The sequence below is a fragment of the Lutra lutra genome, chromosome 13 (assembly GCF_902655055.1).
Source record: "Lutra lutra chromosome 13, mLutLut1.2, whole genome shotgun sequence".
Taxonomy (NCBI): domain Eukaryota; kingdom Metazoa; phylum Chordata; class Mammalia; order Carnivora; family Mustelidae; genus Lutra; species Lutra lutra.
In genome coordinates this window covers 6,484,260-6,509,097 of record NC_062290.1, presented here as the reverse complement: position 1 = coordinate 6,509,097, position 24,838 = coordinate 6,484,260, and the positions used below count along the sequence as shown (strand labels likewise).

The 24,838-nt window shown below is 40.8% G+C and overlaps 1 long non-coding RNA gene across 2 annotated transcripts in view; it reads right to left on the bottom strand.

Moving 5' to 3' along the window:
• Nucleotides 1–2,617: 2,617 nt before the first annotated feature.
• LOC125083655 (uncharacterized) overlaps nucleotides 2,618–24,838 on the bottom strand; it is a 39,712-nt gene continuing 17,491 nt past the window's right edge. The window contains exon 3 of one of the 2 annotated variants that reach the window (XR_007122330.1): nucleotides 2,618–3,789. This is a non-coding gene — a long non-coding RNA (uncharacterized LOC125083655). Of the gene's footprint in view, nucleotides 3,790–14,348; nucleotides 14,503–24,838 lie in introns of those variants that run through there. The other variant, XR_007122332.1, reaches the window with a different exon arrangement.

Below are 24,838 nucleotides of genomic sequence, written 5' to 3'. Positions count from 1 at the left end.
GGTTCCTGAGAACCAGCTGCTCCAGCGCAGGAACTCCAGCCCAGGACCCACGTCACATACACATTTTCATATTCTGCGAGCTCACAGACTAATAGCAAGGTCAGATGGCAAGTGGCCTGTAGGATTTACCTGCCTTGTGACAGGAGGTGTGTTTTTATGTCAAATGACAGAACAGCACATCATACATCCTTAAAAACTATTCTAATAATATGTATAGAAAATTTACTACATCACTTCCGACCACCCAGCCCACTGAGCTGACCCAAATAGGCCCCTTGCCATGTAGAAATAGCAGACACAATGTAACAAATTTATTTTCCATACAGCCAAGTTTCATAAGAAAAATATGAATCCTCTGAAGCCAAGAATGTTATGAAATTAAGTCAAAAGAATAAACAAAAGAATAAATATGAGCTAATACCAGGAAATGGCCACAGGAGCAAGGGAAATTCCCTCCCTGGGCAAGGGAAATATTACAAAAAAAAAAAAAAAAAAATGTAGGTTTAGGCCTGAAGGAGAAAAAGAAACTGAACGCCCTTCACAAACATACCGTCTGCCTGGGGTTCTGAGAGGAGTATGAAAAGTCATTATGGGGGCGCCTGGGTGGCTCAGTGGGTTAAGCCGCTGCCTTCGGCTCAGGTCATGATCCCAGGTCCTGGGTTCGAGCCCCACATCGGGCTTTCTGCTTAGCAGGGAGCCTGCTTCCTCCTCTCTCTCTGCCTGCCTCTCTGCCTACTTGTGATTTCTCTCTGTCAAATAAATAAATAAAATCTTTAAAAAAAAAAAAAAAAAGAAAAGTCATTATGAAAATTAAAACTCTGAGTCTACACCACACATAGGTTTAGGGCCTTAACTTACAAAATTTCCATGATGTGGAACCTTCCGCTGGTACTTTAACATAATCTAGGGCCACTCGGTGCCCCCTGAAATTCAGCTAAAGCCAAGGCAAGATATATCTGTAGAGATACTTTCAAAGGCGATCTCCTTTTGGTTCTTGCAAAGACACTTTGAACCCCATGTGGAATCATCCCTGCTCACCAAACCTGGCCATGTGCCAGTCTACCCTACTCAAGCATGACACCACTTCCCAAGAAGGCACACAAGTCCGGGCATCGTCCTTGATACCCTACACCAATCCATCACTAAGGCTCGTCGATTTTACCTCATAAATATCCATCAGACCTGTGCCCTTCTCTCCATTTCCAATACCCCATCCTAGTCCAAACCATTGCCATCTCTCCCCAGTCCCCGAACTGGTTTACCCTGCATCCATTAGGTGGAACCATAGGAAATGGTCATCTTCTAGGACAAAAAGAATGTGGATCTGACACTTTTATAGAATTCAATCTGATATTTTTTCCCATCTGATTTCCACACTACAGAGTGAGTTACCTTTCTGTAAAGCCCCTTGTGGAAACCTTCCATAGCTTTACTACTGCTTTTAAGATAAAGATAAAGCTCTTAAGCATGGACTACAATGCTGTTTAATCTTACCTTCCTCTCCAGCCGCATATCCCCACTCTTCCTTATTCCCTCTGACCTGACTCACTGGATTTTTTTCTAGCTCCACACCTTCTCCATATTTCCTGTCCCCACAGAACTTTCACACATGCTGTTTTCACAACCTAGAATATTCTTCAAACCACTCGTCAATCATATAACTCCTTATCCTTCAGATCTTGAGAGCCTTATCTGACCTTTCTGCCTTCATGGAAGGCCCCAGAACAAGGTCTTTTTATGCGAAGGTCATCTCCTTCATAGCACTTCTCCTAGCGACAGCTCGACATTTATCCATGTGACTATCTGACATATATCTGCTTTGGCCATCAGAGCTGCGAGGGTGGGTAAATAACACATTTTAAAACTATGGAATGGAGGAGTGAAAAGACTAGAGGCAAGGTGACCAAGGTGGAAACAAATGTAAATGTCCTTCAAGAGAAGGGGAAGACCTAATACGGAGGCCTATTCTTCATGCCTTACCTTGGTTAATCTCCAGAACAGTCCATCTTTTGCTTCAGGCATTTTATAAACAAGGAACATAGAGATAATAGATGACTTTCCCCAGGTCACATAATAGTAGATCTAAGATGCCTATCTAGGTTATCCCCATCCAGTCCTGGGGCGCCTGGGTGGCTCAGTGGGTTAAGGCCTCTGCCTTTAGCTCAGGTCGTGATCTCGGAGTCCTGGGGTCGAGCCCCGCATTGGGCTCTCTGCTCGGCAGGGAGCCTGCTTCCTCCTCTCTCTCTGCCTGCCTCTCTGCCTACTTGTGGTCTCTGTCTGTCAAATAAATAAATAAAATCTTAAAAAAAAATTTTTTAAAAAAATGAGCTAAGCAGAGAAGACAGCAAGGAGCACTGGACTGAGAGCCAGGAACTCTAACGCCTACAGGAGTCAGGCAGGTAAAGACAGACGTACACCAGAGCTGAGAGAGTGTTAGGAACTGTATCCAGCTGGAAGGTACACACCCATTTCATTCCAGCTCTGACTGTTGTTGGTGGATGGGAATGAGGGGCCAGTATTTTTAGGCTGCCCTAATTTTTAAGAGAAATTTAAGCCTGGACGTTTGTACGAAATCACTCTGATTTTAAGACAGACCATGCCTGTAGGAGGAGCGTGGGCTGCTGATGCCAGTTTGCAATCCTCAGTCTAGCTGGATAGGGGAGCAGGAGGAAAGACGCAGTGTTGTCAGCTGACTTAGCTTGCAACTTGCATAGAATACATTTGGGTAGGACCTCATAAATAATCTTAGCCAGAGCTATCCAACTTGGACTTTGATGGTTCCATGAAACTGAGACTCTGGGATCAGTTAATCTGTAACTGGCTTTATTGTTTCAAGATCAGTGTGTTCTGTTAAAGCAAAGAAACAAAACCTGTGGGAGGATAAATATCTTCATTCTCCCCCAGGAAGGCAGTGGGGCAAGGAACCCAAATGGCCACTGGGGGTGAATGTATAGATCACGGACTAGATTGTTCCCCGTCTAAACAAAACACAGTCCAAAGATACAGATACACTGTGGATGGCCCTCGCCTTCATTCAGATTCCCACGGAGACGCCACGGTCACTTTCAGCAATGCAGAGATCCTGGGAAAGTTTATCTTGATCTCATTCTGAGTTCCCTTTCCCCTAGAGTTTTTCACTGAAGAAAGAGAAGGACATCACACACACTGCTGTTAGAAGAAAGAAGGTGCCATCGAATCAGTATCTGCTTTAGCTTCCATTCTTCTAGCTCTGGAGGGGCAGGACGCATAGAAGAGCTTTCCAGATTGTTCCAGTTTGACCTCCCCCACCTGACCCCTAACTGAGTACACGCCCCAGTAATCACTGGGATCTCTTTTTCCTATACTGTTTATTTATTCAGTTAAATCACTCGCAACTCAGCCGCCATCATGAGCGTTATTTTCTGGAGCATGTTGCTGACTTGAGATCCTAGAGTGTTTCTCACACTCATCAGTAATTTTTAAAAGGCACTGGAAGCCAGTAAGAGAGCTCTCCAACAACTCCCACACTGCCGGGTCAGGGGAAGAAGAACCACTCCACTGCTACCCAGGATAGTCCGCGTGTTTACGTCTCTCTTGCATTAATGAGGATAGGCCAACTACTGGGACAAATAACCTGAAGGTTTAATGCATTAACAGAATGAAAATTTGTTTCTGACTTCCTTTACAGGTCAGTTCAGGTTGGCGGGATACAGGGCTGGACAGTTCCACTCCACATAGTCAATCGGGGACTCAGGTCCTTCTGTGATGTGGTCCCACCATCCTCTTAGCCCAGGGGATGGCGATGCTTTTCTGCAAAGGGTCAGAGAGCAAATATTTTAGCCTTGGTTGGCCATATGGTCTCTGTCTCAACTATTCAACTCTACGTTAAAGCACAGATCATAGGTGGGCAATACATAAATGAACGGGCCGAGCCATGTTGCCGTAGAACTCTGTGTACCAAGCAGGCAGCGGGATGCAGTTTGCTGGTGTTACTCTAGGACCTTGTCCCTGTCTCTCTCTGCATTCAGACAGTGAACAGAGAAAGAGAAAACTCCAGGAAAGAGGCACATATAAAATTAATGTCTATCCCCACAGAACTGTCATAAGGATTACATTACATAGTGTTTGCAAAATGCCGAGTGTAAAGGTCACTATTTAGGAGTTGTTTGATAAATGTCATCATTTTTAAAATCCAGAATAAAGTACCTTTGATATTTACAGGAGTAAGTGGCCATATTTAATTGAGGGGACACAAGAAAGGTTACAGCTGATTCTCAAAGGTAGGATAGGATTTTAACAAACAAAAGTGGGGAAGCAATGTGAGCAAAGGTGTAACCGTTGGAAAGCAATGGAGGGTTCGTAAGTGCATATGGCTCAGTTGGCTGGAATGCAGGGTCATGAGGAGGAATAGTAAGATGTAAGTCTGGAGAGATAAGCGGACTTTGAATATCAGATTGAAAGATTGAACGTTCAGCGGCAATAGGGAACCACTGAAAGTTGTCGGGGAGTACACACATAAGTCTTGTGTTCCAAAAATCTGTTTGTAAATTTGTTATTTGAAACACAGACTATATGTTTTCTAACATAGTAAAGGCAATGTCCCTTTGCCTTCTCTGGGTCAGGAGACCTGGGTCCTGACCTTTGTCACAAGAGCCTCAGAAGCATCCCCTCAAAGTCCTTTTTTGTTTTTTCCAAGATTGTATTTGAGAGAGAGAAATTGCGTGCACAAGTGGGGTTGGGATGGGCAGAGGGAGAGGGAGAAGCAGACTCCCCACTGAGCAGGGAGCCTGATGCAGGTGGATCCCAGGATCCTGGGATCATGACCTGAGCCAAAAGCAGACAACTTGCTTAACTGACTGAGCCATCCAGGCGCCCCTAAAAAAAGTCCTCTGATACTAGTTTTATAGGATCCTGCATCTACCTAGAATTGAAAGACAGATTTGCCATGATGCTGAAAAGGTTCTTTTGTTTTTAAATCTCAACAAAGAAGGGTGACACAATAGTATGTAACGAAAATCTCCCCCAAGATTTTCTGTGGTTTGTAACTCTCTTAAGGATATTCAGTGCAAATGTGAATACTTGAGGAAAAAAAAAAAAAAAGCCCGTTTGAGACTCAATACACTCATGCTGGATTTTGTTTCATTTTGTTTTTACTACAGAAAAAGCCTTAGGTATCCTGATATATTCTTTTCTTTTCTTTTCTTTTTTCCAACAGAGAGAGACAGCAAGAGAGGGAACACAAGCAAGGGGAGTGCTAGAGGCAGAAGCAGGCTTCCGCTCTGGATTCGGGGCTCCATCCCAGGACCCTGGGATCATGACCTGAGCCGAAGGCAGATGCTTAACAACTGAGCCACCCAGGCGCCCCTCTCCTGATATATTCTTGAACTCAACAACGGTCCTTCTAGGAATTAAGGTATAAACATACATACAGCTATAAGGAGGCTCATCAAAGTTTTGTTTATAGTAACAAAAGCTTGGAAATAACCACGGAGAAAAGTTTAATCTATATTATGGGAAACTACGCAAGGAAAATGGTGTTACGGAAAAATGTTAATTGTAATATATTAAGTTTAGAAGTTGGTTTCAAGTTCATATAAACAGTATGATGTAATGTTACTAGGAAATATGATTAAAATTGTACCAGCATAATATCCACATTCTTCCTCCCTACACCTCCAGGGCAAATTCAGTCTTTGCTGCCTGGGTTCCCAGCACCGCTGCTGCCACGATACCCAAGCTACCTTTAAGGTCCCCAACAACAACATCTTACCCTAAGCAAAGAGTTCTGTTTTTCTCAGATAGATTCTTTGAGTTTTGTGATATATAATCGGAATAATGAAGAGAGATGAACTAAGGAGAAGGAGGACCATCTAAAAGGATAACCAAATCTACATAATAATGTACCACAATAAACAGAAAAATGTGCCTGGACCTGGGGAAGAGGAAGGGTTTTCTAGGGGGTGTGGGACAGCGTGGAGTCTAAGGAAATGGGACAGAAGACACGGAGCTGTGAAAACTTATTACAGAAATGTATTTTAAGCCCTTCATGGTTTTGCAGAAGCAGCAATAAAGAATTTGAGTTTTGCGAATACAGATTTTGCTTGCCGGAGACCCAAAACTGCACGAGGGACTTGAATTTATGAGGATTATATTTATACGCACAACCACAGGGGAAACAACCGCAGGCATACCCACCAAGATATTACTATGATTTGGATGAGATGGTTTTATTCTTCCTACATATGTGTATTTCCCGAGTCTTCTAGCTCTGTGCGTAGGTGTACCATCTTTTTCATTTAATCCTCAAGTACTTCCATGAAGCAGTTCCCTGACGACACCTGGTTTACAGGTGAGGAAGCTGGGGCACGGCAAGAGGAACAGTCATGCTGCTAGTATCTGAGGCGTGAGGAAGGGACTGGAGGAATCTGACCCCAGAACCAGTGCCCTAAACACTGACACTAACTACATGGCTTCTTACTTTTGTTTATTTTATACATTTATTTTCAAATGAAATATTTTCTCTTTTTTTTTAAGGATTTCATTTATTTGACAGAGAGATAGAGAGTACAAGTAGGCAGAGCGGCAGGCACAGAGAGAGGGAGAAGGAGGCTCGCCGCCGAGCAGGGAGCCCGATGCGGGGCTCGATCCCAAGACCCTGGGTGACTGAGCCACCCAGGTGCCCCTCAAATGAAATATTTTCATTCTGTAATTCACTGTAACAATGAAACTAAAATAACAGATGCTCAGGGACCCAGCACACCACCTTAATAAATCTTAACTTTTTGCCATATTTTTCTTTAGATAATGTTTAAAGAAAAGAATTATAGGTACAAGTATATCTCTTTTAAGGATTTCTTTATTTGAGAGAGAGAGAGAGAGAGGACACGCATGGGGGTGGGACTGGGAGGGGCAGAGGAAGAGGGAGAATCTCAAGCAGACTCCCTGCTGAGCACAGAGCCCACTCCAGGCTGGATCTCACCCTGAGATCATGACCTGAGCCAAAACCAAGAGTCAGACACACCGAATGATTCTTTAATAATGAAGATTGTATTACTAAAAGCAACAAAAGGCTGGATAACAGACTGTATTTGTCCATGACCCGGAGTCCCCTTCCCCATAATCAGTAAGAGAAAGCTCTGAAAATATGAAGACGGATGCTCATTTTCCTAAGGAGGTGGCGGGTGGGGGGAGAAGGAGCCAAAGAGACAGTGAGATGGTGACCATATAAAGCCTTTTTCACACTGACCCTGGTCCTATTTTGGAAGCAACATTTTATCTGAAATTTGGTGTTTATCATTTCAAGTTTTATGTAATCTTACTATATATATAGATTTTTATTAAATATGTAGCCTTGTCTGGCCTGCTTTTAAGAATTATACACATGGGGTCATGATGCATCATCAAAATGTATACAATGTTCAAAGCCAGTCCCTCTCAAGTTCAATCTATCATCCCTTCCATACACTTTGATTTTTTTGTCCTTTCATCTCCCTGTGTTGCATTCCGAGTAACTTATTCAGTACTGCCTTCCAAGTCATTAATTCTCTCTACAACTATGAAATGTTATATTGCAAGGACTTTCATTGTTTCTGTTTTCCAGGATTTCTATCTAACACATCCTTTTTCATATCAGATTTTGTTGCTTTTGTTCTGTAATTTATTTTTTCAGTGAAGTTTATTACTTCCTTTTTCTCCTTAAATACCTTAGACATGCATAGTTCATAGTCTCGGTCAGGCAAATTAATACATTAAATAAATTCATAAATCAGTTTTATCCCTAATGAATTCAAGTCTTTCTTACTATTAGATTCCTTCATATGTTTGTAGTAGTCATTAATTTCCAGGTTTGTTTTAAGACCTTATTTTTAAGTAATCTCTACACCCAATATGGCACTTGAAACCACAACTCTGAGATCTAGAGTCACATGCTCAACCAACTGAACCAGCCAGGTACCCCTGAAGGTTTGTTTTAAACAGAAAAGAGAGACAGAGAGAGAGAGGAGGAGGAGGAAGTAGGCTCCCAGCTGAGCAGAGAGCCCAATGCAGGGCTTGATCCCAGGACCCTGATCATGACCTGAGCTGAAGGCAGAGGCTTAACCCACTGATCCACCCAGGCACCCCATGATTGTGTTTTCATTTTCCTTTGGTCCCTCTTTGTTGTCTGTCCCTCATTCCAGGAGTTTCGAAACTGCCTCCACCCAGTGTCTGAATCCAGAGTACTGCCTCATAAGGACAGGCTAGAGAAGCAATGGGGATGACAACTGAGATGTTGCCAATTAAGATGTTGAGTCAGCAGGAAGTTTGGTTTAGTTGCTGGCCAAACCTTGGAGCCCATGTCCTTCTTCCTCCCAAATCATGCGTGTGCCAGGATGCATGGGATCCAAGCATTTCTTGGTAGCAGTTTTTCCCCCACCCTTCTTTTATGAGATATCAAGCCCCATTCCAAGACCTGGCTTCAAGTTACAGGGATTGTGTCCAATCCTCCAATTCTCATGAGATATTTTCAAGTCCCTGTTACACAACAGAGCCAAGCTCCTACAGCTACTGCCGCTTCCAGATCCAGCAAACCTATAACTCCAGTCCTACTCACCACTTACATTGTTTGTCCATTTCTGATACACAGGGATATTTCTCTGGTGTTTTCAGCCCATTTATATTTTAGGACGAACCATATAAAATTTCTAAAATTTGATGATTTTACTCTATAAGAACTGTAATCACAGAAGTTCTGGTTTAATATTTTTACTTCTTTTTTTTATGTTTTATCTGTTGTGTCAGCATTTTGGAGCAGAAAATATATGTCAAAATATGAATTTATTTTTCCAATTTGACCAGAAGTCTCTTCTCTCCATTAGATAGAATTCCCACTCATGAGTTAGAAGTCAACTATCAGAAAAAGAAACAATGGAGGTGCAGGACTCTTAGGGTCAGAGCAAGGAATTTAAAAAAAAAAAAAAAAAAGGGAAATGTCAGGGCACCTGGCTGGCTCAGTCAGTAGAGCACGTGATTTTTTTCTTTTAAAGATTTTACTTATTTATTTGAGAAAGAAAGAGAGCATATGCAGGGGGAAGAGCAGAGGGAGAGGGAGAAGCAGACTTTCCACTAACCAGGGAGCCCAAAGCAGGGCTCAGTCCAAGGACCTTGGGATCATGACCTGAGCTAAAGGCAGACGCTTAACCAACTGAGCCACTCTGGTGCCCCAAGCATGTGACTTTTAATCTCAGGGTCATGAGTTCAAGTCCCAAGTTGGGCATGGAGCCTACTTTAAACTACATATATATATATATGTGTGTGTGTGTGCGTGTGTGTGTGTGTGTGTTAAAAAAAAAGTGCCATCCAGTAAGTACACTGAAATTGGGGGAGTCAATGATGGAGAAGAAAATAACTGGGGTTGAAAAGGGGGATAAAATGGGATTAGAAGAATCAAGAGAACACTCTTAGAGAAAACACTCGTGAAACATGTGTCTGGAGGCCCATTCAGGAAGTGAATGTGAGGTCCAGGAAAAGCAGTAGTATGCTTATATGTCAAGTGCAAATAGAGCAGATGTGACCTAAACTCTAGACTGTCCTGCAAACTCCATCAGGAAGGTCATTGTTTTTCTCAAGGAAAGAGAATTAGCTTAGTGGGGCTGGGGTAAAAGAGGTAGACTCAAAGAAGACAAAATCATGTTATTCCCATCTGAGATAGATGTTACAATTCCACTGTGTTTGCCGCTGTCTAGTGTCTGGCTGCAAAGTGGTTCTGTACAAAACTTCCCCACAATACAATCAAGGAGACTTGACTCCCTACAGCCAAGTGAGGCACTAGTGATTTGCCAGAGAGGAGGACCCCTGGGAAGGATTAAGGGAAAGGACTATGTCCAAAAGAAGAGAAATCTTTGATCTGGTGGTTGATCACTGGAGCAATGAGCCCAGAAGTGATGGAAGCTGATTGTCTGAGATGCAATCTTGGGTTGTGTTTTTTGTTTTTTTTTTTTTTCATTCAGCTCAGGCTGCTGTTTCCCCAGTGAGCATCTCAAGCCTACAAAGGCTTTTCTGCAAAACAATATACACCATTTAATTCACAAGAGCATTAAAATTACTATGCTTCACATACACAATAATAAAGACACCTAAGCAATGTTCTTCCATCTGAAGCAATAGGAAATCACATGCTAAGTTTTCCCCTAGCCTTTCCATTTCGGCTAGAATCGTGATCTTGGGGTGCCTGGGTAGCTCAGTGGGTTATGCCCCTGCCTTCGGTTCAGGTCATGATCTCAGGGTCCTGGGATCAAGCCCCACCTCAGGCTCTCTGCTCAGCAGGGGGCCTGTTTTCCACCACCACCACCAACAACCCCCGCTGCCTGCCTCTCTGCCTACTTGTGATCTCTCTCTGTGTGTCTAATAAATAAATAAAATCTTTAAAAAAAAAAAGAATCATGATCTTATTTGTCTTCCAGTTCACACACTTTTCTTGAATGCATAGGAATGATGAGCTCTGGGCTCTGGTGTGTCACATGCGAATCATTCAGCCGGATTCCCAGTAATTCCATTGTTTGGTGATCTCATTTCCAGCAACTTCACATTCAGCTCTATGAAGCAAACTATCTGGCTGCTGCCAGTGTGGTATCCCATTACCTTGCAGGTTATCATGAAGACAGCAAATCATTGCATCACTAGCAGTCCAGCTTCCTCTCCTTTCAGAGGACCACATTAGAAGAGCCAAAGCCCCTGGTGTATGTGGAACCAGTGACATCTGCTTTCCCTGCAGATATACCCTTTCACTCTAACTAGTCCCAGCTTCCCTGCCTCTGCAGATTGTAAACTGTTTTTAGACTTGATTACAAAATTGCTTCAAAGATTTTATGCTTGAATAAATTGTCTGAAGAGAAGTGAGTAAAAAAAAATCTTCTCATGAGCTCAGTTTTAGCTCCTTCTTCCTTAGGATGCCAAAACATCTTATAAGAAACATGAAGTTTAAAAAAAAAATAGGTAAGGCTACTATTTTTTTTAATCATATGGAAACCATCCCATTGCCTCGGAATTATACCTCATATATTTTATCTCATACATGCTAGTTGGTCACATTTCATTATTCCATTCATGATGCACCAACTTTGGGGACTATCAGAAAAGAGAAATCCAAGCACAGCACTGCTGTATAGCAAAGGGAGAAAGGGCAGAGGATTTGTTTCTTGGCCTCTCTGGACCTCAGTGTACTCATCTTTTTAAGAACACAGTACTTATCTCGTAGGGATCATTTAAAAAATTAAATCTTTGAAAACTGTACAGTACTAGAGCATTTTTATCATTATTTTAATGATAAAAGAAACATAGAATGATGGGTCAAGAAGGGACCTTGCAAATTAACTAGTCTGGACTTTAGAAATGAAGAAACTGAGCACCAAAAGGACCAAATGACCTACTGATAGGTGCACATTGTGCAGGGACAACTTAAACTCTGGATGCAGGTACCTGAATCCTTTTGCAGATATTCTCTTCAATACAAGGGCCACACAGATAAAAAGAGAGAGAGAGAAGTGAGCCAGGTGCCAGCTGAGGAATCAGTGGAAAGCACTGAGGAAATGCACAGGACCATCCCAGAAGGACAGCTCTTATTTATTTCCAGGCAATTTTCACCATATCAGAGGACAGACCGGGATTGCCAGATCTTCTCATTTTTTTCTAGACAGACCAGAAATCTAGATTTTTGATATGTAAAGACTCCCAATTTTTAAATCAAAAATAAACAAGTGGGACTACATCAAACTCAAATGCTTCTGCACAGCAAAGGAAACCATCAACAAAGTGAAAATCTTAAAAATTTTAAGATTTTTATTTCTATTTTAAAAATGATGTTGTACAGGACAAACAACACACCTGAAGGTAAAAATTAGCCTATGGTTTACCAATGTGTGACCTCTGATCTACAGGGGAATGTCCAGGTTCTTTCTCATGGTAGCAAAGGCCCTACATGATCTGTCCCCTGCTTCCCTCTTCAGATCACTCTCCTACCTGTCCTTGCCTTGCACTTAGGTTCCACCTCCAGTAAACAGCTTATTTACCGCAACAAACACGCCTACTGACTCTTGCAAACGTGCCGGCTGATTGTCACTCTTCCTCCCCTGCCCCTTGCCCCTTGTGCCTTATGCCTATAATGCACCTCCGTCCCCTATCTCGTATATTTCTTTTATGATGGCTCAGCTCTTATTTCCCCTAGCAAATTATCCCTAGGCAGTCTCCCCCCAATGCCACCACCACTCAACATGTTCCTCCATTATGCTCTCACAGTATCTTGCACATCTGATTGCATTTACCTCAGAGTACTGTCAATACTTGTTTCATGTCTGTTGTTCCAACCAGAATCTCAACAAATGTTGAACTGAAATTAGACTCTTCATTCTTACTCAAACATGACCATCCATCTGCCTTCCTGAACCTTACTCTGCTTCTATCCTGGTCTTTGACTCCAAGTACTATTGATCTACTGGAAGAGATGCGGAAATCTTCTCAACAATGGGTGACCTCATGGAGGACACTCTCCTCAGGAACTGAAGTGACTCCACCTCTTCCTTGGATGGGAGGTTATGGGAAGCAGTCAACCTCCTGAACACAGCCCTCTGTTCAGCACCTGAGACAAGACTATCCTATGTCTAGGTCCTTCTTTATTTGTCTCTCTCTTGTGTTATTGTGTACTGTTTGTTTCTGTCCTATTCATGCACCAAAGGAGCTAAACGTTCCCTGACTGGTATCGGCCAATAAGCCACTAAATCTCCTTAGAGCTCCCACCCGATTCAGCCCCACTTGGGATCTTGTACAGAACAACAATCCTGCACTGTGGGCTAAATGGAGGGGAGACGTGAAGGGTGAAGTTGGCTCTACCTGAACTGTATGTACAGATGGCAGAAGACTGACTGACCAAAGGAGTATCATGGTGCTGTTAATTGAAGAAGAGTAAACGAATGCCCGAGAGACAAAAGCATAGATGAGCATTGTACTACATCTCTAATTGCCAGTCCAAGACTTCTTCCACAGCTTCCTTCCACTCCAATCTGGGTGGCTACTAGAGTTCATGCCATTGGAATCTTGATGTTTAACCAGAATAAACTCTAATTGAGGTTATTTATCGTAATAAAACCTTGAAATACAGTTATAAAGATTTCACTTTAACTTGGCAGAACCGTGGACAGCGCCCAAGTTTGGGCCATAAATTCTTACCCTAGGAAGCAGGAAGAAATCTTTGCAACAACACATTAAAGTTATTTAATTCTACAGATGAGAAAACCAAGGCCCTGAAAGGTTATATAATGCCTTGTCTAACATTATTCAGAGATGAAGGTCAAATTCAAGATTTAGAATCCGAGTTCAGGTCCCTTTGCCTTATACCCTGTTGTTTCCCAAAACATTAGGACAATATGTGGGAAATGGCAAAGGGACAGATCCAGGGAACTATGGGAGGAGACCTCTTATTTCTCATTTTTCTGCATAAATCTCTTCTTGCTTCTGTTTTGGGGAACTACAGCTCTGCTATTGTAGGGAATATATCCTGCTCTCCTCTGGCCAGTGGGGGTGATGTGATCCAGACTGGGTCAATCTAGGTTCTCTCTCCCACGATTTCAATATGAGAAGGGTTATTTTCAAAAAGGACATATAGTCGGTGATGTACTCTCTTGATGGCATCCTGACGTGAATCTTTCAAATTTGAAGAAACTTGATTTCATATAACTAGAACCATGAATGTATAAATATATATATATATTTTTAATTCTCCCAAATAATTGTTCTACGTCTTCCTTATTCTTATAGCACTCACCTCTCTAAAACTATCAGGTATTAAGGAGCATTTAGTATTTTTCCATTTTATCAGGTGATTCATACTTTTTCCAGCCTGCTAGACAGACAGTGGAATTTAGCTCTGAGATAATAATCAATTTCTCATTCTAAAATAGAAATATAAAAAATTCTACGCATGATGACCTTTAAACCTGCTTTTGGGACATATTCTAAAGTTATTATTCTTTCACATGGATGAGTCTATAAATTGCTGAGTTTGGATTGATTCATATTTCATTCATAGCTTGAGTGAGATTGCCTTCCATCTTATAGTCCTTGGTTACCCTGAGTTCATTTAAGATGTGTCACCACACTCTCTGGAGACACCTAGATAGCAAGCCCACAATTTATTGATGGAAAGATTGTTAATAGAGTTTACACAGCTATATATAACCTCAGAGAACAGGGTGAGAGTGAAAGGACAAGGGAAAAAGGAAAAGTTATGCATCTTGCGTAGTAAAGAGAGCCTGAGTTGAAAGTGAAACAGCTTTGTAATTTTGGGGTTGTAGATCCAGCTTTGTCACTAACCAAGTTATCTTGAGTCAATTATATCATTTCTCTAGATGGATGAAGTCACCTCTAACATTCCTCCAATGTAACAACAAAGGACTTCTCCAGTCATTTATGCAATTCATAATTCTGTTCTTAATTTCACCATGAATTGATCAATAATGGGACATTCAATGATGATGTGTTGTTTCTTTCCAGATCCTGAAAATAAATGTTCATATAATAAATTGATGGCACCCTCTGGAAAGAGGAAAACGGGTATGTAGCAAGTTTAGCAGGATCGCATCATCTCCGACACCTTCCGGGGCCTTGTTTCAAGTGGATTTGGGCATAAATATCTTTGGGTCCTGTAATTAGATAAGGGCTTTAAACTGCAGAAACACCTGGTATGATGATAGATTGAAAATCCAAGACCTGATTTCTGGCCCTGCTTATCACTCCTTCTGTATATATGACTTCAGTGCATTCATTAGGACCCTGGTAGATGCAGAAATCCAACTCAAGGCCACTTACACACAAAGGTCCATGGACTCCATGGAAAGATTGAACCACCAAGCGGCAGGGGATCAGAAATGCACTTCAGCATCTGGACCAATCAGGAAATCGAGCTCAACCCGGACTCACCCTTCACCTGGTCTCTGCTCCCCCCCACCCCAGCATGCTGGCTTTGTTCTCCTCTATTTTATGCTGGCTTTCTCTCCTTGCTGGGAAACATAGTCGCCCACAGCTCTAGACGTACGCTTATTTATTCACTCAATCAGCGATTGCTTTAGAGTCTGACTGCATGACAGGCCCTATTTTGGCACTAGGGGCAGGGTAATAACAAGGAAAGTATCTGCCCTCAGGAACCTTATATTCTAGTAGAATGGAAAAAGTTGCCCACTAAACAAATATACAAATGATATACCAGTAGTCATAACTGCTGTGGAGAAAAATAACCAGCATGCATAAGGGCTTAGAGAGTGTCAAGTGGTGGTGACGGTTATATTGTATATTGTTATATTGTATATATGCTCTGTTATATTGTAAACGTGGCCAGGGAAAGTCTCCTAATGTTTGGTATTATCTGAACAAACAAAGGAGTTAGGGAGAAAGTAATAAGACTATACAGTGGAACAGAAAACACAAAGACTCAGAACTGAGAACGTGCTCTTGACATGTTCAAAGATAAACAAGGGGGCCAGTGTGCTAGAGCAGATGCAGGGGAAAGGAACAGTGCTGAAATAAAAGATCAGGAAGGTAGCAATGGCCAAACCACTTGGATCCAAGATTACTGTAAGGATTTGGGCTTTTACTCTGGGAAGGAAAGTCACTGGAAAATACTGAGCTGAGAAGTGACAGGATTTAATTCATGTTTTAGTAGAAGCACTCTGGCTACTCTGTGCAGATTAAAGGGTAGGAGGGCAAAGTAGAGGAGGGGAGACTATTTCAATAAGCTAGGTCAGAGAATAAGTGGTTGGGTAAAAAGTTATATGGTAGAGTTGTTGAGAAGTAGTCATACACTGAATATATTTTGAAGGCAGTCAGCATGATATGCTGAGATATTGGATTTGGAGGTTAAAAAAAAAAAGAAAAAGGAGAGAAACCAAGATAGCTCAAAGTGGAGAAAAAAAGACACCTGAAGACTGAGCCCAAGCTCTCCGACCTTTAAAGACTGGGAGCTTGGAACAAACCTGCAAAGAAGACTGAGAAGGAATAGCCAGCAAAGTAGGGGGAGAAGCAAGAGTGGTGTCCAGAAGCCACCTGTAGGAACTACAGGACAGAAAAGGGATGGGGACACTCACATGTTGTGAATGATGGAGAAAAACGAGGCCTGAGAACTGGCCAAAGGTTATGACCTTAGAAAGTCCACAGGTGACCTTGACAAGGCCTATTTTTAGTGGAATGGTAGAGAGACATGTTCTAAACCTTGTGTCCTTGAAAAAGTGCTAAAGCCTCAGTTCCAGTGTGTGAAGTCCTAGAGATACTCCATGATTAACGTGTTCAGGTAAAGTACACATTTTTAGACAAATAAACTCCAACCATGGGGAAAGTGAATTTCACGGATCAGTAGAGGGTCAGTCAACAGGGGCGGATCTCAGGCTGTTATGTAAGAACATGGGCGCTCTGAGATGTGTAAGTGCACGGAGAAAGGGGGCAGGAAGGAGGAGGAGGAAGACAAGATCCCCACGGATATCACCAAGGATCTCCCAAACACAGGGTCTGCCATTGAATCCTCTGCTATTTAATCCAGTTCTAAAGTGGCAGTGGAAGTCCCAGTTTCTCAGAACTGGTGTTAAAATCAAACCCGAGAACTCTGCATGTACTGTAAACGTGATGGGCGACCATTATTTTGCCAAAGTGGAAGGACACACTTATATGGCATTTCTCCAGGCCACTCCCTCGCCACATCAGCCCCAGGAAGAAGCTGCAAGCAGATGTATATTTAAAACAAGCGGATATGCTGGCTACAAAAACACAGTTCTTTTCCCCAAGTTTACACATTGAGAGCTCTTAGGAAAATGTACTCTTAGTATCTCACAAAACAGAAAGGAAAAAAAAAAATCCCAAGAGGAGTTTAAAGGAGGAGCATAATAAAAGTAAGAAATTGGGCACCTGGGTGGCTCAGTTGTTGGGCCTCTGCGTTTGGCTCAGGTCATGTTCCCAGGGTCCTGGGGTCAGGTCCCATGTCAGACTCCCTGCTTTGCACGGAGTCTGCTTCTCCTGCCCCTCCTCCCACTCGTCCTCTGAATCTCCCTCTTTCTCTTAAATAAATTAATAAATAAATAAAATAAAATCTTCTTTTAAAAATAAGAAATAATTAGCAAGAAGGAAAGAGGCAAATAAATTTTCTTTTCTCGCCCTCCCTCCCTCTCTCTCCTTATCTGCAGACAGCAGGGATCCATCCTTGTTCTTTCTTCTAGTTCTGACAAGACATTTCAAATCTGAAGTGTTTTAAAAATAAAAGAGATCTTGAAGAGGCCTTAACCCCAAATGAGCCTAATTACTCCATGGCTGTATGTTAGGGGCTTAAGGAGTCTTGTTAATTCTTTGATATGAAATGAAACCTATTCAGAGAAAGATTTGAGGACTGTTTTTCCTAGCCTCAGAGAATGAAGAATTTTTAAGAAGTGCTAAGACTTGTCAGACTTCTTCTCTGGGAATTGTAGATGTCCTAACTTATTTTATCAAATCAGAAATTTTCTCACAAGGCTCAGTACACGAATATGTGACTCTTTTTCTGTGATATCCACATCTTCTAAAATGAACCACAAAAATCAAGATAAAAGACAGTGAAGTTCTGAAACCTCAGAAATTAGCTGAGTGAGTTTCCTGCTGCATTTCATCTTCTTTTGTGTTTACTTTATAATCATGCTTACGTATATGTCATCCACATATACTCCAGAGAGATGAAAAAATTCCCTTGATGTTTCTCTTTTTAACATAAAACATCTATAATTCTTACATAGGGGATGCATTTTCCACTTGTAACAGTTAAAGAACTAATCTCACATAACCTTTAAGACAGAGGAGAATGAAGAATTAGTATTGTTAAAATGTCTGTTCTACCCAAAGCCACCTATAGATTCAGTGCAATGCCTACCAGATTCCAGTGGCAAATTTTTTACAGAACTAAAACAAACAAACAAACAAAAACCCCAAAAATCCTAAAATTGATGTGAAACCACAAGACTCTGAATAGTGAAAAGGATCTTGAGAAGAACAGGCTGGAGGTATCACCCTGCCTGATATCAAACTATATTACAAAACCATAGTAATAAAAACTACATGGCATTGGCAGAAAACACACACAGAGATCAGTGAAGCAGAATTGAGAACCCAAAAATAAACCCACGTATATATAACTATCCAATATTTGGCAAAATAGCCAAGAATACTGAATGGAGAAAAGATAGTTTTTTCAATAAATGGTGTTGAGAGAAGACTGGATATTTACATGCAAAAAAGTGGAAGTGGAGCCCTATATTATGCCACTCACAGAAATTAACTTGAAATATACTGAAGACTTAAATGTAAGACCTGAAACTGCAGAACTCCTACAAGATGTTTAAACATAGGGGAAAACTCTGACATTGGTCTTGGCAATGATTCTATGGATGTGACAAGCACAACTACAAAAGCAAAACTAAACAAGTGGGGGGCGCCTGGGTAGCTCAGTCGTTAAGCGTCTGCCTTCAGCTCAGGTCGTGATCCCAGGGTTCTGGGCTCGAGCCCCGCATCAGGCTCCCTGCTCCACAGGAAGCCTGCTTCTCCCTCTCCCACTCCCCCTGCTTGTGTTCCCTCTCTCGCTGTGTCTCTCTTTGTCAAACAATAAATAAAATCTTTTAAAAATAAAATAAAATAAGCAATTGGGACCACAAGAAACCAAAAGAAACAACCAACAAAATGAAAAAGCAACCTACAGAATGGGAGAAAATAATACTTATAAATCATGTATGTGATAAGATGTTAACATCCAAAACATGTAAGAAACTCACACAAGTAGGTTCCCTCCAATCCATCCAATCTCGACAGGAGTTTTCCTTGGAGCTGTAGGTCCCCTCCTGCAACTGACTATGCAGACCTTGTAGGCACTATGTGCCCCACCCTGTGTCCTCCTGTGGACTCCAACCCTCCAACCAGCCCTTGGCCAGAGGCCATCCAAAGTGGTGTCATGAGCCTTGCAGTGTGCAACCAGCCCCAACAGTGATTCCTGCCCAAGTGGTTCCATCCCTAGGGAGAGGGGAAGATAACCACATACACTACTTTGACTGTGTCTCCAGCAGCAAGCTGGGGTCATATATCTGGTCTGACAGCAGGCCCCACCCACTAAAGAAAGCTTCTTAGGGGACCAAATGAGGAGAGCACCCTGAAGCTTGGTGCTACACAGCTCTAGCAAACACCTGGTCTGACTCAAGTTCTACCTCTTGACCACTAATGACACAGGGACCAAACCCTGCCCCCAACAGGCCAAGAGAGCCACTGCAGATGACTTGATTGAAGGCAAAAGCAGCTCAGTCACAACAGTACGGCACACACAACACACATACACAACATTTCTGAAGGGCCAGGTTCTGGCGAGCAGGAGACACTATTCTGCAGGGCACTTCAGGACCACTTCTTCCTAAGGACACAACTTTCTTTTCTTTTTTTTTTAATTAAAAAAAAAATTTCTTTCCACCACACTCCCCAGTGAGCACAACTTCCAACAGCAGAAGATAGAGCTAACTCTCCTAACACATAGAAATAGACACAGAGAGTTATAAAAAATGAGGAGACAGAGGACTACATCACAAAAGAAAGAGCAGGACAAATCACAGCAAGAGACCTAAACAAAACAGAGATAAGTAATATGCCTGATAGAGAATTTAAAGAATTAGTCTTAAAGACATTCACTGAACTCGAGAAAAGAGTGGAGGACCTCAGTGAGACCCTCAACAAAGAGATAGATAACATAAAACGGAACCAGAGATGAAGAAATCAATAACTGAAATTAAAAATACACTAGAGAAAATAAATAGTAGACTAGAGGAGGCAGAAGAATGGACCAGCAACCTGGAGGAGAGAGGAATGGAAACCAATCAAGCTGAACAGGAGAGAGAAAAAGAGTAATAAAAAAAGGAAACTACATTAAGGGAACTCAGAGACACCATCAAGCATAATAACATTTGTATTATAGAGATCTCGGAAGGAGAAGAGAGTGAAAGGGGACAGAAAACTTATTTGAATAAATAATAGCTGAAAACTTCCTGCATCTGGGGAAGGAAGTAGAAATAGAAAAAAAATAGAAACAAAGCATAGAAGCAGATAGGTGGTTGCCAGGGGTGGTGGGGTAAGGGAAGTGGGGGAAGATGGTCAAAAGGTATAGACTTCCAGTTTTAAGTGAACAAGTTCTGGGGATGTAATGTACAGCAAGATAATGGTGATTAACAATGGGATACTGCATATTTGAAAGTTGCTAAGAGAGTAGATCCTAAAAGGTCTCACCACAGATACAAAAATTGAAACCCTGTAAGATAATGGATATGTTAACTACTCTTATTATGGTAATCATTTTGCCATAGGTACATACACCAAATCCTTATGTTATATACCTTAAACTTAAACAATGTGATATGTCAACCACATCTCAAATAAGGCCGGGGGGAAAAGGGTAAAATGATTTCAAATTGGTACTGAAATTAGTACAAATAATTTTTATCCTTTTCATTTATGGAATAGATTTCTCTTTGAAATGCCTCTCTTCTCTTTCCCCACCTCTCACACAAATCTGAACGGTGAATGTGGTAGGAATTGTTAGTGTTTGAATTCTCTGCTGCTCCTCCTTCCAGTCCCTTCCCTCTGGAAGGTTCACCATCTCTGACTCATTGAAGTCAGGTTTGGTCACGTAACTTAATTAAGCCATTGAAATATCAGGGAAAGTAATGTGTCCATCTTTGAGCACAGCTTTAGGAACCACCACATGGCCTCCATTTTCTCTTTTCCTGTCAAGATCATCAGTGCCTCAGCTAGGGCTATTCTTTCAGCATGGGCTCTAAAATTAATAAACTAGAGCCAAGCTGACCCCACTCATGACAGACAGACAACACGAACAAGAAATAAATGTCCACCGGTATGAAGTTCTGAGATTCCAGAGATCATTTGTTACTGCAGCATAACTGAAACTGACAGAAAGTACTTTATAAATTATTTTATATATTATGTTTATATAATATAAATATAATAATTGTTTAAGAATTATATAATAAGATCTCCAAATTTTCTGGGCTCCTAATTTTCTGGTAGAGTTCAAAAGAAAATAGCAACAAGAAAATTCCAAGAGAGTTGGAAAATTCATGTTACAAACCAATAATTCTCAGATTATTTTTGTATATGAACCACACTAACAGATTGCATTTATTTTAGATCAATAAAAGGACTTCCCAGGACTAGAGGGGTCTTGTCATTTTATAAAAGGAACTCTCAGAGAATACCTATTGGACCAGTCTACCCAAAGTAGAGTCTCTGAACTTCTTCTCACTAGTCTTCAATGTGATAAGCTGGTATTAGGAATAAGTATTGATAAGTTCTTAGAGCAACTTGACATTACCGGAACATCCAAGCTCAAGGCTGGTCAAATTGCCTTTTTGAGTGAGGTAACAGGCCAGTGTGTGTGTTGTCAGACCAGTGTGGTGAGTCACATGTGGCATGAGCTGCACACTAGGATTGGTCTGCCATAGATCAGAAATAAATAGATAGATAGTTAATTGATCAGATCCTGGTCTTTCACCACAGATAGTTTGAAAATCACTGACCGAGAACCTACTTAAAAATCATCACATCAAGTGATACGTCACTTAATAAAGGACCTGAAAAACACAGGAATGTTATATATAAAATTGAACTGTTCTCTTGGGAAAATCCACATCCACACTAACAGTCTTCCTAACATTTTCTGTCCCACTGGAGATTTACAAAGGCAGATGGAAGTAATAACTTTTCTTAATTACCCATTGTGTGTGGAGCACTATAGGTACAGTTCTCAGATTACCACATATGTGTCACCAAACACAGAAGACATCTTCCCTTAAGAGCAATTTTACTAATGGTGGGGGAAATCATACTTAGCCTTTAAAGGTTGACTTAATCTAAGAAGTATCTGAACCATACAATATCTAACTAATCTGACTTCTGGGTTTCTAAAACAGAAACTAAGGTGACAGAATAAGGAGAAGAATGAGAGAAAAATGTTAAACTATGCTGAACTCTTCTTTGAGATGCTCTGGTCTTCCTTTCCCTCCCTTCCCCCTCTGCATGCCTTCCCAGCCAACCCTATTTCCTTCTATGCTCCCCCAGTCTCTCAAAATAAACCACTCATCAAAACTATTTCATTCCCTCCCCTTCATTATAGGTAACCTCAGGTATTAAGGAAATAAACTGATTGGATTAATTTATACTCAGGTGTGGATGACTAATGATCTCTTAATCCTCCTGGAGGCATCTGTCTTTTTAACTTATTTTAACTCAGATAAATATACTTATTTTCCTTTTTTTTTTTTAAATTCAAACTTTAGAGGGAAAGTACAAGAAAATGAAAAGGAAATGCTTGGAAAAATAAGTAAAATTATACTCAGTCAAGGAGGCAAGAGACTTCTGTCTGAGTCACTTCCCCCCAAAAACTTCCTGATTTTCACCCCTTTTTCGATTTATTTTACATAAAAATTTTCAAGTTTTTTTTTTTCATAGTGACCCTCAACACTAAGAACAAAGGTAGTCATTGGTAGAAAGGAACATGAGGTGTAAGTCAGGGACAGTTTGCATGAATGAGAATTGAGGGAGGAAATATACAAATAATTGGAAGAGAAAATATTTGAAACTCCATAGATATTGAAAGTGGAAAGATACCTTACCGATGATCTAACCTAGTGTATTCCTAAGTGTGGGACATGAAATGCCTTTACGTGGTAGGCTTGCAAGTCATTAAAATGAAATGGAATCACATAGTAAATAAATCACTGATTTTTCAACTATTTTTCAGGTTTTTTTTTTTTAAAGATTTTATTTATTTATTTGACAGAGAGAAATCACAAGTAAGCAGAGAGGCAGGCAGAGAGAGAGGAGGAAGCAGGCTCCCCGCCGAGCAGAAAGCCCGATGTGGGGCTCGAACCCAGGACCTGGGATCATGACCTGAGCCGAAGGCAGCGGCTTAACCCACTGAGCCACCCAGGCGCCCCAAGGTTTTTTATTATTACAAAGATAACAACTCAGTTGAGATAGGCTTTAACAGCCCTCTCACTATTGCTTATTTTAATAAGGAGAGGAGGCCTAGGGCTCAGAGTCTTCAATAGACAATGGTCTCTTTGTAGCATTCAATAAAATTGTTTTGTTTTCATTATTTTTTATTTTTATCAAAATCTTGGAAAAGTGTTGATTTTCAATTTGTAATAATGATATTAATTTTCTTTTAAAACGCATTCGTTTAGGAAAAAGAAAATGAGTTCAAAGAAAATCTTAGGTAAATAGTTTAAGTGGTACATACATGTGGAGATGAATTATGAAGGCAGTATGCAGAAGATTGAAGCTGGGAAAACTTCATACTAATGAACTTCATACTTAAATTTAAAACTGATGAGAGAGATATGCATACAGGTAGGGGGAGAAAACTCCACCGGAAATGGTGTTAAGATAACACACAAACCTAAGGCTTGTAGGTAGTGTAGGTAGGTAATTCTCTGAACAGACCAATTTGCACAAATTATAAAGGAATGTGGCCACAAGGTTAGAGTTTACAAGCTTCGGTAACACATGTCTTAGGAACCTCTGTTTATATCTGCACACTCAATCTACAACATTACCAAAATCAGGGCATTTTTCCACTGCTTCCTCCTATGAGACAATCCTTGGGAATTTCCCACCATTTATAGATCTCTCAGTACATATTCTCATTTGTGACCAGAAAGAGGATAATCCTATAAAAATTACACAGGAAATTTACATATAGCACTGTATACATTTTTAGTCTAAATAATGATAATAACCAATAATTCAGCATGATCTGTATTAATTAAGATGTTATCAGTAACTATGGGTATACAGTTCAGCATTTCCTCTTGGTTAGTAAGTGAGAATTTTAACCATTAATGTGAAATAGCTTTGGTTGAGCTCAACAAATGTTTATTAAACATCAAAATATATTCCAGGAACTGTGCTATGTGTTAAGGAATCATGATCAAAAAGAGATTCAGTCTCTGCCTTCAAGGCATCCACAATTATACAAATTAAATATGAGCCATACTATAGTTATGACACTTGTCATAGTTCATTTAAACAGTTTTTCTTGGAATTACTTAATGCTTACAGAAATATTTTGATGTAAGATATTATTGCTATCTCCATTTTATAGACAAGAAAACTTACGCTTACTCAAGTTAACTTGCCCAAGGTCATTATTAGCAATATTAGTAAGCAACAGAGAACAGTCTTCAACACAGGAATCTGCCTCCAAATTAGTGCTTTTCCTGAAATACCCGCCACCCAGAATTATTCCTCTCAGATTTCTGCTTCTGGCTGTAATGAAGTAACATGTGCTCTTGCAGAGAACTACTTAAAAAGCCAGAAAAAATACAAAAATGAAATCTATTTGAGGGCATTCAGTCTATTTGACATCATTAGAAAATTGCCTTACAGGCACAATTTCAAGAGTACAAGATGACAGAGGTGAGGGAACTTCAAAAATGAGGCCTACCCAATAGAAAAACAATGTGGAAAATAAATGAACCCAAAAGTTGGATTGGCGGGGGGTGGGGGGAGATGTTAAAATTCACAAGCTCCAACCCAGACTGATCCAGAAAAATATGAAGAGAAGACAAATTACCAGTATCAGGAATGAAAAAGAGGACATTACCACAGGCCCCAAAGTTTTTAAGGATATAAAGGTATATTATGAACAACTTTATACCAATTAATTTGACAACTGAGATGAGATGGGCACATTCATTGAAAAACACAAATTATAAAATTGATACAAGAAGAAATAGAAAACTTGAACAACCCACTACCAATCAAAGAAACTTAATTC